Source organism: Erpetoichthys calabaricus, chromosome 10 (genome assembly GCF_900747795.2).
Source record: "Erpetoichthys calabaricus chromosome 10, fErpCal1.3, whole genome shotgun sequence".
NCBI lineage: Eukaryota > Metazoa > Chordata > Cladistia > Polypteriformes > Polypteridae > Erpetoichthys > Erpetoichthys calabaricus.
In genome coordinates this window covers 154,692,825-154,706,669 of record NC_041403.2, presented here as the reverse complement: position 1 = coordinate 154,706,669, position 13,845 = coordinate 154,692,825, and positions in this window count along the sequence as shown.

Genomic DNA, 13,845 nt, shown 5'->3' with positions numbered 1-13,845 from the left:
GTGAGTCCTGGACTAGTTGGGGTGAATTGCTGGGCACGTCACATTACACAAGCGGCTTGACAGCAGTGTGCCAACGACTTACTCTGACTCTCTGTAAATAAAATTTACGACTAAAAATTACTGCAAATGTTACGTAATGTGACTTGGCCTTTACAGGAGTGCAAACTGAGATCACATGAGCTGGAATCAGCCACGGACAGAATTCTACAGTATATATTCTCAAAACGTCATGAGTAGAAACCTCACTGTCCCCAGATGGCCAAATTAGACCTGGCATAAGCTGGCATGCATGTCTTTAAGGTCAGGAGGAAATCCTCGCAGTTGTGGAGAAGACCCCAGTGAGCAATTTACAGATTGAAGCTGGCTGCTTTGAACTCGGTTAACCATTTTACCAAATGATTCCCTGTGTACTCGGCAGTGTATTACCATGTCAAAAAAATATATATTGAAGGCAGATTTGGAAGAACTCATTTGATTGATTCAAAGTCTCTTATAGTGTGAATTATTTTGAATTTATTTATCCACTTATTGCTCAGTTAGCAGTTATTAACCACAAGGTTCCATTCACTTATTTGCATTTTTTTTTCCTACTGATCTATTTTGTTAAAAAAGTTATTCAAAAGTTTGAAAAATAATTTAAAAATATCAGAAAACTTTTAAAATAAACTTTGATTATATAGTATTGATTGAGATTAAAGTTGAGATATCCGAATCAAAAAAAAAGAAACATCTGAATAACGATGAACATTCCATAGCTTCATAACCACTTAATGTGACATGCTGCACATTAGAGCAATTAATTGGCTCATTAAAGTAGAGCGGCTCGAGAGGAAGGTCACCTCATGCAGTCAGCTTTAAAGCTGTCCGCTATAAATGCCCTCCAGAACCTTCTCAGTAGTCATCATGCTTTTATCTTAGCTACAGTGTCGGAATTGACATTTATTACCGCTCATTGGGTTCTCTTACCGGGAACACTTGGCCAGCACAAACAGAATATATTGCCATGCATATTTAAAGGCAAAAAAAATATATATGCAAATATCCACCTTCTGAGATCTTTATAAGAACAAAGGCACTGGCTATGAATTAGCTACACTGGAAGTCTCAGCAATGTAAATTGGACAAAGTCCTCGCCACAGCCATTAACATTTTGAGCAGCCTCACATTACATAGTGGGTCTAATAGCCTCAAGCACTGGTCAAGTTTTCTGTCCAGTCTGAACCTGAAGCAGGGATTAATAAAGTATCTATCTATCTATCTATCTATCTATCTATCTATCTATCTATCTATCTATCTATCTATCTATCTATCTATCTATCTATCTATCTATCATGCCATATTCACTCTCGGTATTGTTAGTAGCAGAACACTCTGAACTGCTGAATGGAAGAAAGAAGTTCTCAGTCAACACATTTAATGCAAATAAAGTAGCTTTTAAAGTAGATGTTTAAATCCACAGTGTCAAAATGCCATTCCCACACAGTGCCATAAATGCTTACTTAATGTATAATAAAACGCTAAGGTGTGTATGAGACACTCAGAGCAATCTGATTGGTCAGTTTTGCTTTTGTAAATACAATGGAACGTGTGAATGTGAGACACACAAAGAGGAGTAAAGGCGTAGGAGGCTCGCTGAGAGTCGCCTTCAAACACGAGAGGTATAAAAGCAGACAGACGCCTTGAAAATGACAAAATCTGAGAAAGGGAAGGACCTGAAGGTACCCATAGGGCAAGGAGGAAGAGGTTGAGAGCATGCGCTGATTGCAGTGTGTTGCCCGGATTGGGACCCGAGTGCAGCCGTGCAACAGGTGACACCTCAGCACCACACTGGAACAGTGTGAGGTTTTTTATTGTGGCTGGAGTGCCAGTCCTGCAAACTCCCCAAAGTTTTCCCTGTGAGTCGGTGGACCTGATTGCAGACATATCAGATATTCTTAAATGTATTCTCTTACCTGTCTTTGACAGGTAACACAGCTAGTACTATATAAAATAAATGTAGGAAAAAAGAAAGAAAGTTTGGGACACCAGCCAGTGATCCCTGTAAATTGTTGGCAACAAAATAAAATTACGCAATATGTGAAATGGTAGAAATGTCTTCTTAGATGCGAGTCCATGTCCTGACCGAAGTCATGTTGTTAGGTCTGGAGTTTTATGGCTTTTATACCTGAAGAGACAAGTGTAACGAAAATGATCATCAACCTTCTGGGCTTCTGGTCTGCGAAGGAAAGAGTAGAAGATATGAACAACAGTGCCCCCTCTCAGCTTGGAATGAAATTACAATCAAGCCCTTAGAACGCCTCCTGTTCACATGTGTGTGACAACTGGCACATATTAACATTCACTGCAAACGAGCACCCAGTCATTTTTTTTATTACTCTCGGGCATATAAGCTGCTTTTTGTTAAGGAAGCATCTGCCGTGGACTAGGAGTCCCAAGCACCAAAGAGTTCCAAAGCACATTGTCCCAAACACTTGCAATAATGACCACTAGAGGGGGATATCACTGTCAAACTCCAGCCAGCAATAACATCAAGCACCGAATCATTATTAAATAAAAGATTTATTCTTCACAAAAAAGGCATTCCGATCACAATGAACCTCAGTTTAGCACAGAGGCAAAAAGAAATTGCCTGTAACAAGAAGGCAGTGGTGGACCGTGCATTTCACACCTAGGCCTTCAGTAGTGCTCCGTCTGAATCAACCCACCCCTCAAAAACTAATTTATGGTTATACAAACCATCTTAATATGCAGAAATACAGTATAAAGAGCCGTTGCATCACAGATAGATAACTCCTGTAGCCACAATAAATGCCTTTATTGAATAGACAAACCAGGGGTGAACAAGTTCCTTTCTACTGCAGCCACAGCCCGCAACACACATAAAAAACATCAATAATAACTCATAAACTTGCAATATTATTTAGGAAAATCGCAACATTTTACTCACCACAAATGTGGATTATTTGTAAACAAAATCCATCCATCCATCCATTTTCAAAATCCATCCTCCTATATTTCCTCAAAAACAGTTCAATTACTCTGTCGTACAGATTATCCGTGCACTTCAGTTCCATCACAAAGTCCCTTTCTATCACCATCGAATCTAATGCTGAAAGTTGAACCTGTCCTATCATATTTCTGGCATAAGTTTTAATTTCCTTTAGGGCTGAAAATGTCCGCTCGACAGAAGCAGTGGACACGGGAATGGTCACCGCCAAACATACCAATGTGTACAGCTGCCCCATGATGCTCTCATTCAGATTTTTCTATTACACCATCCTATCCAATCAACGGGTCTGAATACGGTGACGTTGCCGTACGCCTGCTAGAGGGCCCTAGCGACACCAACTCAAAGTCTGATTGGTTGAAGCAACAGTTTAATCGATATTTATTTTGTGTTAGAGGGCCTGCAGAACAGATTGTGAAGGCCTCCGGGCAGACTTCTTTGACTTTGACCCTGCCTGGCAACAAATGATGGCTGAAATGTGATTGGTTAAATGCTTTAATACGAAAATACATATCTGGAAGCAACACAACCATCAGAAAAGCTATGAAAGGAAGCGGACAGACTATTTGGAATTATTTAATAAGTATTCATGGACAAAATATAATTAACATCAGTTTGTGATTCAGATATTTTTTTAGGCCAGCAGAAAAGGTCAGGGCCTGCCACTGCAAGAAGGCAATCCAAGTTAAACACATCCCAACACAAATTCCAATAGCAAGGTCAAAACACAGAGCAGAAAATTTCAGAAAAATCACGAGGCAAGAAGAATTTATAAAAACACAAGAATTCGCCAACTCCAGAGCGCATTTATAATGAGCTGCCAGAAGCTATGGGAGGCCCTCTGGATTTACAGGTCAGAGGGAAGCTAATGGCAATGACTGATAGGTGGCCACGCCTCTTGGGGAACCACCCACAAAATACATGGAACACAACACAGGCAGCTTACATATAGAAACAAAATGAAACAAACAAAAATGAACAAAGGTGACATGTAACATGAGTCTGAACTCCAGCCAGGGGAGGAACCCTAGCTGGGACATGAAGACATTCATCTACTTGAATAAACGCTTAGAGTTGCCCTATGACTTTAACTCTCTTACCTTTACTTCCCGAGATCTCCCTACACATCAGTGAACAACTGCATTACAATAACAGAGGTTGGGGGCATGCGCTGGAAGCGCATTGCTACACCCACCACACAATGAACCACCTGGATTGGGACGCAAGTGTGCAGTGGGTGACACCTCAGCACCACACTGGAACAATGTGAGGTTTTTTTCACAGAAGCTGGAGTGCCAGTTCTGCCACCAATCCTCTGAAGTTGGAGGACATGCTTGCAGGGCTGGATGGAGATTAACGTCATACTCTGGATGAAGCAATTGCAATCTAAGGGCCTTGCTCAAGGGCCTAATGGAGTAGAGTCACTTCTGGCATTTATGGGATTTGAACCGGCAACCTTCTGATTACTGGAGCAGATCCCTAGCCTCGGAGCCACCACTCTGCCCCACTATTAAAATAATAGATGTGTCTTAATTTAAACGTTATAATTTGCTTTACTTAAGTTAGCTGCATCTCTGCGCCAATGTTATTTCAACTCTCCATTTGAACAATCTTCTATGACGTTGAACCTATCACTTGATGTTTATCCATATAGTAATCATTTTCTACCTTATTTCACACCATAATTCACCTTATTAATGCTGGGAATTCTGGGATTTGCTATCTTCAATGAGACAGAGTTTAACCTAAAGGGATACTGATATTTTCTAGGAATGGGTTTTTAAAAATGGATGTACCTGGTACTCCAGTGTTTCTTGCAGAGTATGCGTTTGGTTGAATCATCTCATCACCCTTCAGCTATTTGCAGCAAACGCTGATGTCGTAGGCAGTGAGTTACACTCAGCGCAAACCAAATAAGTGTCACATTACCAAAGATGCGACTTTCTGGTGGTGGTAGACCAGAAGAACTAGCACTGGCGGTGGCTTTCTAAATGTTCTGCTGCAGTCAGTACAACCTTACTTCTAGCTGTCAAACACAAAAGGGTGCCTTTCAAAATGATGTTATGTCTCCAAGTAATTTTGCTTAGTTGCTTTTTTGCATTTGGATTTCCAAGTTGACAACATTAATAGAATGCAGATAAATCAAACTGATCCCTAATATTTGCTTTTGCCAGTGTTTCCCTCAAAACATTTAAATTCTTCATTTGTATAGCAAAGCCAAACAATAAGAACGTCTAGCTTCTAGTTTGAGTCTAATTAATGAATGTTACATAAATAACTGTAGTAGGACGGGATGAAAGGAGTGGATGCAGTCCTCTAGGAAGATTCAGTACTGCTCAGCGTGTTTTTCATTTTTTGACTGTAACTCTCGGTGTTGCTGGGTGGAGTTCCAGTCTCTTAGAAATGGCTATGTAACCCGTTCTGGACTGATCAATATCAATAACCTATTTTCTGATCTCTTCGTAATTTTCCTACAATTATGGCATTATATCCTTGCTGAACCTTGACTCTGATGTTAAGGGTCAAAATAAGTCCACTTCAAATTCTAATAACATGTTGAATAAGGCTGCCATGATCAGGCCTAGCTGTGTTCCATCAGATGTCATTATTGTCTCTTTTATTAGGCCAATTTAAGTAGGGGACAAATACTTTTTCCCCACAATGCCAGTAGATGTTGGAGATCTTTCTTCGTTAGATGAAAAAAGCCAAAGGAAAAATTTTTTATTCACGCAGGTGCCATTTATCTACTCGTAATATTAGATTTTGAATTAAGACCAGAAAACATTCAGTGTCAAAAATCTTCAATATCAGGAAGGCAGCAAATACTTTGTTATTTGCGATAAGCGAAACTGACAAATTTCAATTCTCAAAATAGTTTCACACAACTGACGGTGAAATCAGTTTTGCAGTTGATTTCTCGATTGTGAAATGCAAAACTCACTAAGGAGATTTTATTGGGACTGTAAAGGGTTTTTTTATTTGGTGGGAAACAAGCAATATTGCTCCCATAATCCTCATTAATACTTCTTCTTGTATGAATGGTACGGATTTTGCTAAAAGCGAAACACATTTTTTTTTGTACATTTTAGCACGATGCGAAACAATGAGTTTTGCTGCAAATTTAACTTTGCAGAAATCATATTACTCATCACTATTTGAGGTACTACAGTCATATGAAAACGTTTAGGAACCCCTCTTAATTCTTTGGATTTTTGTTTCTCATTGGCTGAGCTTTCAAAGTAGCAACTTCCTTTTAATATATGACATGCCTTATGGAAACAGAAGTATTTCAGCAGTGACATTTAGTTTATTGGATTAAAAGAAAATGTGCAAAATGCATCATAACAAAATTAGACAGGTGCATAAATGTGGGCACCTCAACAGAGATATGACATTTATACTTAGTTGAGCCTCCTTTTACAAATATAACACCCTCTAGACGCTGTCCTCCTATAGCCTTTGATAAGTGTCTGGATTCTGGATGGAGGAATTTCTGACCATTCTTCATACAAAATCTATCCAGTTCAGTTAAATTTGAGCATGGACAGCCTGCTTCATATCATCCCATAGATAAGATCAGGGTCAGGGGACTGTGACGGCCATTCCAGAACATTGTACTTCTCCCTCTGCATGAATGCCTTTGTAGATTTTGAACTGTGTTTTGGGTCATTGTCTTGTTGGAATATCCAACCCCTGCGTAATTTCAACTTTGTAACTGATGCTTGAACATTATCCTGAAGAATTTGTTGATATTGGGTTGAATTCATCCGACCCTCGACTTTAACAAGGGCCCCAGTCCCTGAACTAGCCACAAAGCCCCACAGCATGATGGAACCTCCACCAAATTTGACAGTAGGTAGCAGGTGTTTTTCTTGGAGTGTGGTGTTCTTCTTTTGCCATGCAAAGCGCTTTTTGTTATGACCAAATAACTCAATTTTTGTCTCATCAGTCCAAAGCACTTTGTTCCAAAATGAATCTGGCTTGTCTAAATGAGCATTGGCATACAACAAGCGACTCTGTTTGCGGCATGAGTACAGAAAGGGCTTCTTTCTCATCACCCTGCCATACAGATGTTCTTTGTGCAAATCGCGTTGAATTGTAGAACGATGTATAGATATACCATCTGCAGCGAGATGTTCTTGCAGGTCTTTGGAGGTGATCTGTGGGTTGTCTGTCACCATTCTCACAATCCTGCGCATATGCCGCTCCTGTATTTTTCTTTGCCTGCCGGACCTGCTGGGTTTAACAGCAACTGTGCCTGTGGCCTTCCATTTCCTGATTCTATTCCTTACAGTTGAAACTGACAGTTTAAACCTCTGAGAGAGCTTTTTGTAGCCTTCTCCTAAACCATGAGACTGAACAATCTTTGTTTTCAGATGTTTTGAGAGTTGCTTTGAGGATCCCATGCTGTCTGTCACTCTTCAGAGGAGAGTCAAAGGGAAGGAAACACAACTTGTAATTGACCACCTTAAATACCTTTATAGCTCATGATCGGACACATCTGTCTATGAAGTTCAAGGCCTAACGAGCTCATCCAACCAATTTGGTGTTACAAGTAATCAGCATTGAGCAGTGACAGGCATTCAAATCAGCAAAATTACAAGGGGACCAACATTTGTGCACAGCCAGTTTTTCACATTTGATTTAATTTCATACAACTAAATACTGCTTCACTAAAAATCTTTGTTCGGAAAACACCGCAGTACTCCTAGGAAATGAAAGACATACCACTGTTATCTTTTTTGTTGAAAGGAGAGTCAATTATTATGCAGGCTGAGAGGGGTTCCCAAACTTTTTCATATAACTGCATATATATATATATATATATATATATATACAACAATTTAATAAATTCCTTCCAAAGTAGAAGTTCTGTCCAGAATTGCACAAGCAATAGCAGTTTCTGCAAATTTCAAGAACGACAACAATATCAGCTCTCATTTCTAAAGTGAAACTTCTGCAATCACTTATAAAATATCCATCTTTCGGTTTGCTTGTGAAACATGGACCCTGACTTTTCAGACCTCCGAAGAAGAATCTTGGCCTTTAAAATGAGATATTATTGTAAGATCCTGCACATCTCCTACAACAACCATATCGCCAACTGTGTAGAAGGAGTCATTCGGCCATGAGTGCCTGACAGTGGTAAAGAAGAGAAAGCTCAGGTGGTGTGGGCAAATCGAGATCATCCAGCCTCACAAAACCCATTTTACAGAGCACTGGGCCACGAGGAAGAAAAAGAGACAGAGAAAGAGGTGGGAAGACAACATCTAAGAGTAGACTTGGTTGTCTCTCAGCTTCTTACGGAGAGCAGCACAGGACAGGCAAGAATGGTGGAGGATGAGTCACTGGAGCATTATGGAAATCCTGACTAACAGTTAAGGGAATGATGAGGATGATGAATACGCCTCTCTGCTTGTTAACAAAAAAATAGAGACAATCATGGAGTGCAACTCAATATATACCATGCACAGGCATGGTCAAGGAATTCAGTTGTTGTTAAGCCAAATTTTAAATATGATAATGATTGTTGGTAAAACCCATGTTGGTTCCACCATCTCAGAAAAAGCTGCACTCTGGAGATTTCCAAACCTCAACAGCTCAAATACTTTCAAACAGTTGAATACAGAAGGGAATCTTTGAATATACAGTGTGTTGGGTTTTGAATTGGATGGCCTACAGCAGGCCAGATTTCACTCCAGTCACCTAAGAGCACAAAAAAGAAGCTGTAGTGGGCACATGATCATCAAAACTAGTTGAATGAAAATTAAAAAAAAATGTTACCTGGTTTGACAAATGTTTGACTTCTTTTTGCAACATGCAAAAGCAAGTAAAGCAAACTCATTACGTTACACTCAGTTTTTGGTTGGAGGGTATTGCTTTTCTTTCCATGGCCATGAAAACTCAATGAAATGAAATGGCCAATCAGCATCAAGAAGTGGGACAAGGGGCGCGAACAGTAGAGGCAAAGGCATTCCAATCGGATAGATAGATAGATAGATAGATAGATAGATAGATAGATAGATAGATAGATAGATAGATAGATAGATAGATAGATAGATAGATAGATAGATAGATAGATAGATAGATAGATAGATAGATAGATAGATACTTTATTAATCCTAAGGGGAAATTCACATACTCCAGCAGCAGCATATTGATAAAAAACAATATTAAATTAAAGAGTGATAGCAATGCAGGTATACAGACAGTAACTTTGTATAATGTTAACGTTTACCACCCCAGGAGGAATTGAACAGTCGCATAGTGTGAGGGAGGAACGATCTCCTCAGTCTGTAAGTGGAGCAGGACAGTAACAGCAGTCTGTCGCTGAAGCTGCTCCTCTGTCTGGAGATGATCCTGTTCAGTGGATGCAGTGGATTCTCCATGATTGACAGGAGTCTGCTCAGCGCCCGTCACTCTGCCACGGATGTCATACTGTCCAGCTCCGTGCCTACAATAGAGCCTGCCTTCCTCACCAGTTTGTCCAGGCGTGAGGTGTCCTTCTTCTTTATGCTGCCTCCCCAGCACACCACCACGTAGAAGAGGGCGCTCGCCACAACTGTCTGATAGAACATCTGCGCATCTTATTGCAGATGTTGAAGGACGCCAGTCTTCTAAAAAAGTATATCAATCAGGACTCTGTTCTAGTACACTCACTGCTACAAATGTGATCTTCAACAGAAGTCGTGTGTCAATAAAACACTCAGAGGTGTAATTTTCGTGTCAACAAAAATGTTTACTATTAGTGCAATTAACTTTTCATGTAGTGCATCGTTGTATGTTTTAAATATCTAAATACTGAATGTAGACCAACATTTAACAGAGTTAATGTGATTACCAAGCTTGGGTTCTTCCTTTTGATTTCTTTTGATATCCACATATTATACGCTCACCGGCCACTTTATTAGGTACACCTTGCTAGTACCGTGTTGGACCCCCTTTTGCCTTCAGAACTGCCATAACTCTTCAACAAGGTTCTGGAAACATTGAAGATTTTATTCCATATTGACATGTCAGCATCAGGCAGTTGCTGTAGATTTGTTTGCTGCACATCCATGATGCGAATCTTCCATTCCAGCCCATCCCAAAGGTGCTGTATTGGATTGAGATCTGGTGACTGTGAAGCCATTTGAGAACTCATTGTCATGTTCAAAAAACCAGTCTGAAGTGAACTGGTGCATTATCCTGCTGGAAGTAGCCATTAGAAGATGGGTAAACTGCGGTCAAAAAGGAATGGACACGGTCAGCAACAATACTCAGGTAGGCTGTGGCATTTAAACGAAGGTCAATTGGTACTAACGCGCCCAAAGTGTGCCAAGAAAATATCCCCCACGCCATTATACCAAGGTTGGAAGGATCCATGCCTTCATGTTCTTGACATCAAATTCTGACCCTACTATCCGAAAGTCCCAGCAGAAATTAATGCAACATCTTTCTAATCTTATATTGTCCAATTTTGTTGAGCCTGTGTGAATTGTAGCCTCAGTTGCCTGTTCTTTGCTGACAGGAGTGGTACCCTGTGTGGTCTCCTGCTGCTATAGATCACCTGCTTCAAGGTTTGACCTTGTGTGCACTCAAAGATGCTCTTCTGCACACCTCGGTTGTAACAAGTGATTATTTGAGTTCTTGTTGCCTTTCTATCAGCTTGAACCAGTCTGGCCATTCTCTGACCTCTGGCATCAACAAGGCATTTTCGCTCAGAGATCTGCCTCTCACTGGATATTTTCCTTTTTTCTGACTATTCTGTGTAAACCCTAGAGATGATTATTTATGAAAATCCCAGTAGATCAACAGTTTCTGAAATACTCAGACCAGCCCGTCTGGCACCAACAACCATGGCATGTTCAAGTTCACTTAAACAACCTTTCTTCCCCATTCTTGAATTTCAGCAGGCCATCTTGACAATTTCTACATGGCTAAATGGATTGAGTTGCTGCCATGTGATTGGCTGATTAGGCATTTGTGTCAACGGTTGTACTTAATAAAGTGGCTGGTGAGTGTATAGTTATGTAGTATTTTTCTTCTTCATCTGCACTTTGCCAAATATTTAAAAGATGTGCGGTAAATGCTGAAAGAATGAAATGGCCATAAATTACGTTGTTGACTTACTTAGACTCCAAAGCAGCAGCGGGATGATGACGGCAACTCCAGCAATAAATGAAGCCAACAGCAGTTCCACCACTGGCCTGTCTACTAGTTGAGTCTGTAATTTCATCATATCAAGAGCTTGTCTTTTAGTAAATAAAACAGTACAGGGTACGAGATTGTAGTGCAGAGGCCAGCTGCTGGTAGCTCTTAATGACTGGGTGGAACCAATTACCTTAATGATGGAAAAATCTTTAGAAGCATCCCTAATGTTCCACATCTTTCTGGAAAACAAGCCTGGAGCTGGACATCTGAAACAGAAGGTGGTTTAAACAGCAGTGCCATGATGACCAGGTAGCCTGGTGCTTCCAGTAGCGACAGGTGAGATGGAAAGCATACTTGAGGTGGAGTCCCTTAAGAAGATGGAGGGAGTTTTTTGAGTTAAACAATAAACACATCAGTTTGTATAAAGTTTGCTTGGTTTCTTTTTGTCTCTTCTGTCTCAGTACTCGTTATAATAGTTACCTATTTTAGATCAGCCGTCTCTTGATGCCGATTGAGGATAGACAGCTGTGATTCAAAAGCCTCTTACCCTTACTCTTGATGCCCCTTGGCCCACCTCTTGATGCTAATTGGTCATTTGATTTCATTTAGTTTTGCCGTGCTGTTGAGAAAAGAAAAGCAATTGAAGCATATTGAAAGCCAATGAATCGTTTTAATTGTGACATAAAATCTCACACCAAAACAGAGATACTGTAGACCTCCAAAGACCACTGTTTGTATACACGCTGTAAATAACTATAGAGCCCAAAGAAATGAGGGTTGGGGTCCTGTAGGATGACCCTTTTAATCAAATTGTACAAAGGACGAAGTTGAGGCACAATAATACCAAAGCAAAACAATTCATGGTAGCCATTTTAAAGTAGAAGCCCCTCACAGGTGCGGAGCTTCAGTCTCCTCCAAAGATGATCTGAATCTGGACTCTGACTTCTGGTTGTTTTTTGGTGACCTCAGTGGTAAAATAAGGTCTTTTCTCTCCCTCTATTTAAGGAAACGGATGGAACAAATGTTACAGGTGCTATCACACTTAACTATTTCCCTGTATTTATCCAGCACAAACCCATAAAATGTTCTGGAAGTTCATGTGTCTGACATATGGCATACAGATTACAGTGGAACCTCGGTTCACGACCATAATTCGTTCCAAAACTCTGGTCGTGAACCGATTTGGTCGTGAACCGAAGCAATTTTCCCCATAGAATTGTATGAAAATACAATTAATCTGTTCCAGACCATACAAACTGTATGTAAATATATATATTTTTTTAAGTTTTTAAGCCCAAATATAGTTAATCATACCATAGAATGCACTGCGTAATAGTAAACTAAATGTAAAAACATTGAATAACACTGAGAAAACCTTGAACAACGGAGAAAACTAACAGTGCAATAGTTTGCGCTATAGCGCTACCAACCGCTGGCTAAAAACACTTTTTTTTTTAAATGAGTTTTAAGCACAGGGAAAAAAATGAACATTTGAAAAAATCTGTAATTTAATAAACCACCAAGAAAAGTAACATTGCAACAATGCACACTACGAACCGATCACTGTAAACAGAAGTGAAAACAAAATCAAGCCCAGCGCATTCTTTAACTGCCTTTCTACCTTATGAGTCCAGCTCTCTCTCTCACGCTGCCTGTGTGTGTGCGCGGCTCACGCTGCCTGTGTGTGTGCGTCTCTCTTTCTCACGTGCCTGTGTGTGTGTGTGTGTGTGTGTCTCTCTCTCTCTCTCTCTCTCTCGCTGGCTGTGTGTGTGTCTCTCTCGTGCTGCCTGTTTGTGTGTGTGTCTCTCTCTCTCGCGCTGCCTGTGTGTGTGTCTCTCTCTCGTGTGTGTGTCTCTCTCTCTCGCGCTGCCTGTGTGTGTGTGTCTCTCTCTCGTGTGTGTGTCTCTCTCTCTTTCTCTCTTGCTGGCTGTGTGTGTGTGTCTGTCTCTCTCTCGCGCTGCCTGTTTGTGTGTGTCTCTCTCTCTCTCACACTGCCTGTGTGTGTGTGTGTGTGTGTGTGTCTCTCTCTCTCTCTCGTGCCTGTGTGTGTGTGTCTCTCTCTCATGTGTGTGTTGCGCGCTCTCTCTCTCTCTCTCTCTCTTGCTCGCTGCACAAGAAATGCACAGGAAGAGACTGAACATGTACAAACCGAAAGGGAAACTGGCTTGGTCGTATATCGAGTGTGTGGTCGTGAACCGAGGCAAAAGTTTGGCGAACTTTTTGGTCGTAAACCGATCTGTACGTGCACCGAGACGTTTGTGAACTGAGGTTCCACTGTATATGGTGTGTAACTTGGCTGGCAAAGCAGACCAGTGTAGGCAGGCAAAAAGTATGGACACCCATTTAATTATAGCAAAAAAAATAAATAGCTGTGTATCTGCAAAATGAAAGTGCTGTAAATATGACTACTTTTAAATTAATGCTGGCAATGGAGTTGAAGCTCTGTCCTCCTCACAAGTGGGTCAAAGACTGTCACCACATTCCTTGGGCAGCGCCTTCCTATATCATTATTCCCAGAAGGGGTGGAGTCTCTTCTGAGCCTTGTGGGCGGAACTAGGAGTCTTCCTTAGGTGGCCTTTTGATACCATAGAGGGGGGAAAAAGAAGATGACATTGGCGTCAACACCCTCTCTTGTCCTGGGTTGAAACTGCTTACCGCACCAGATTTAGGAAGGTGGTGTCCAGGTACACATGTATGACAAGTGA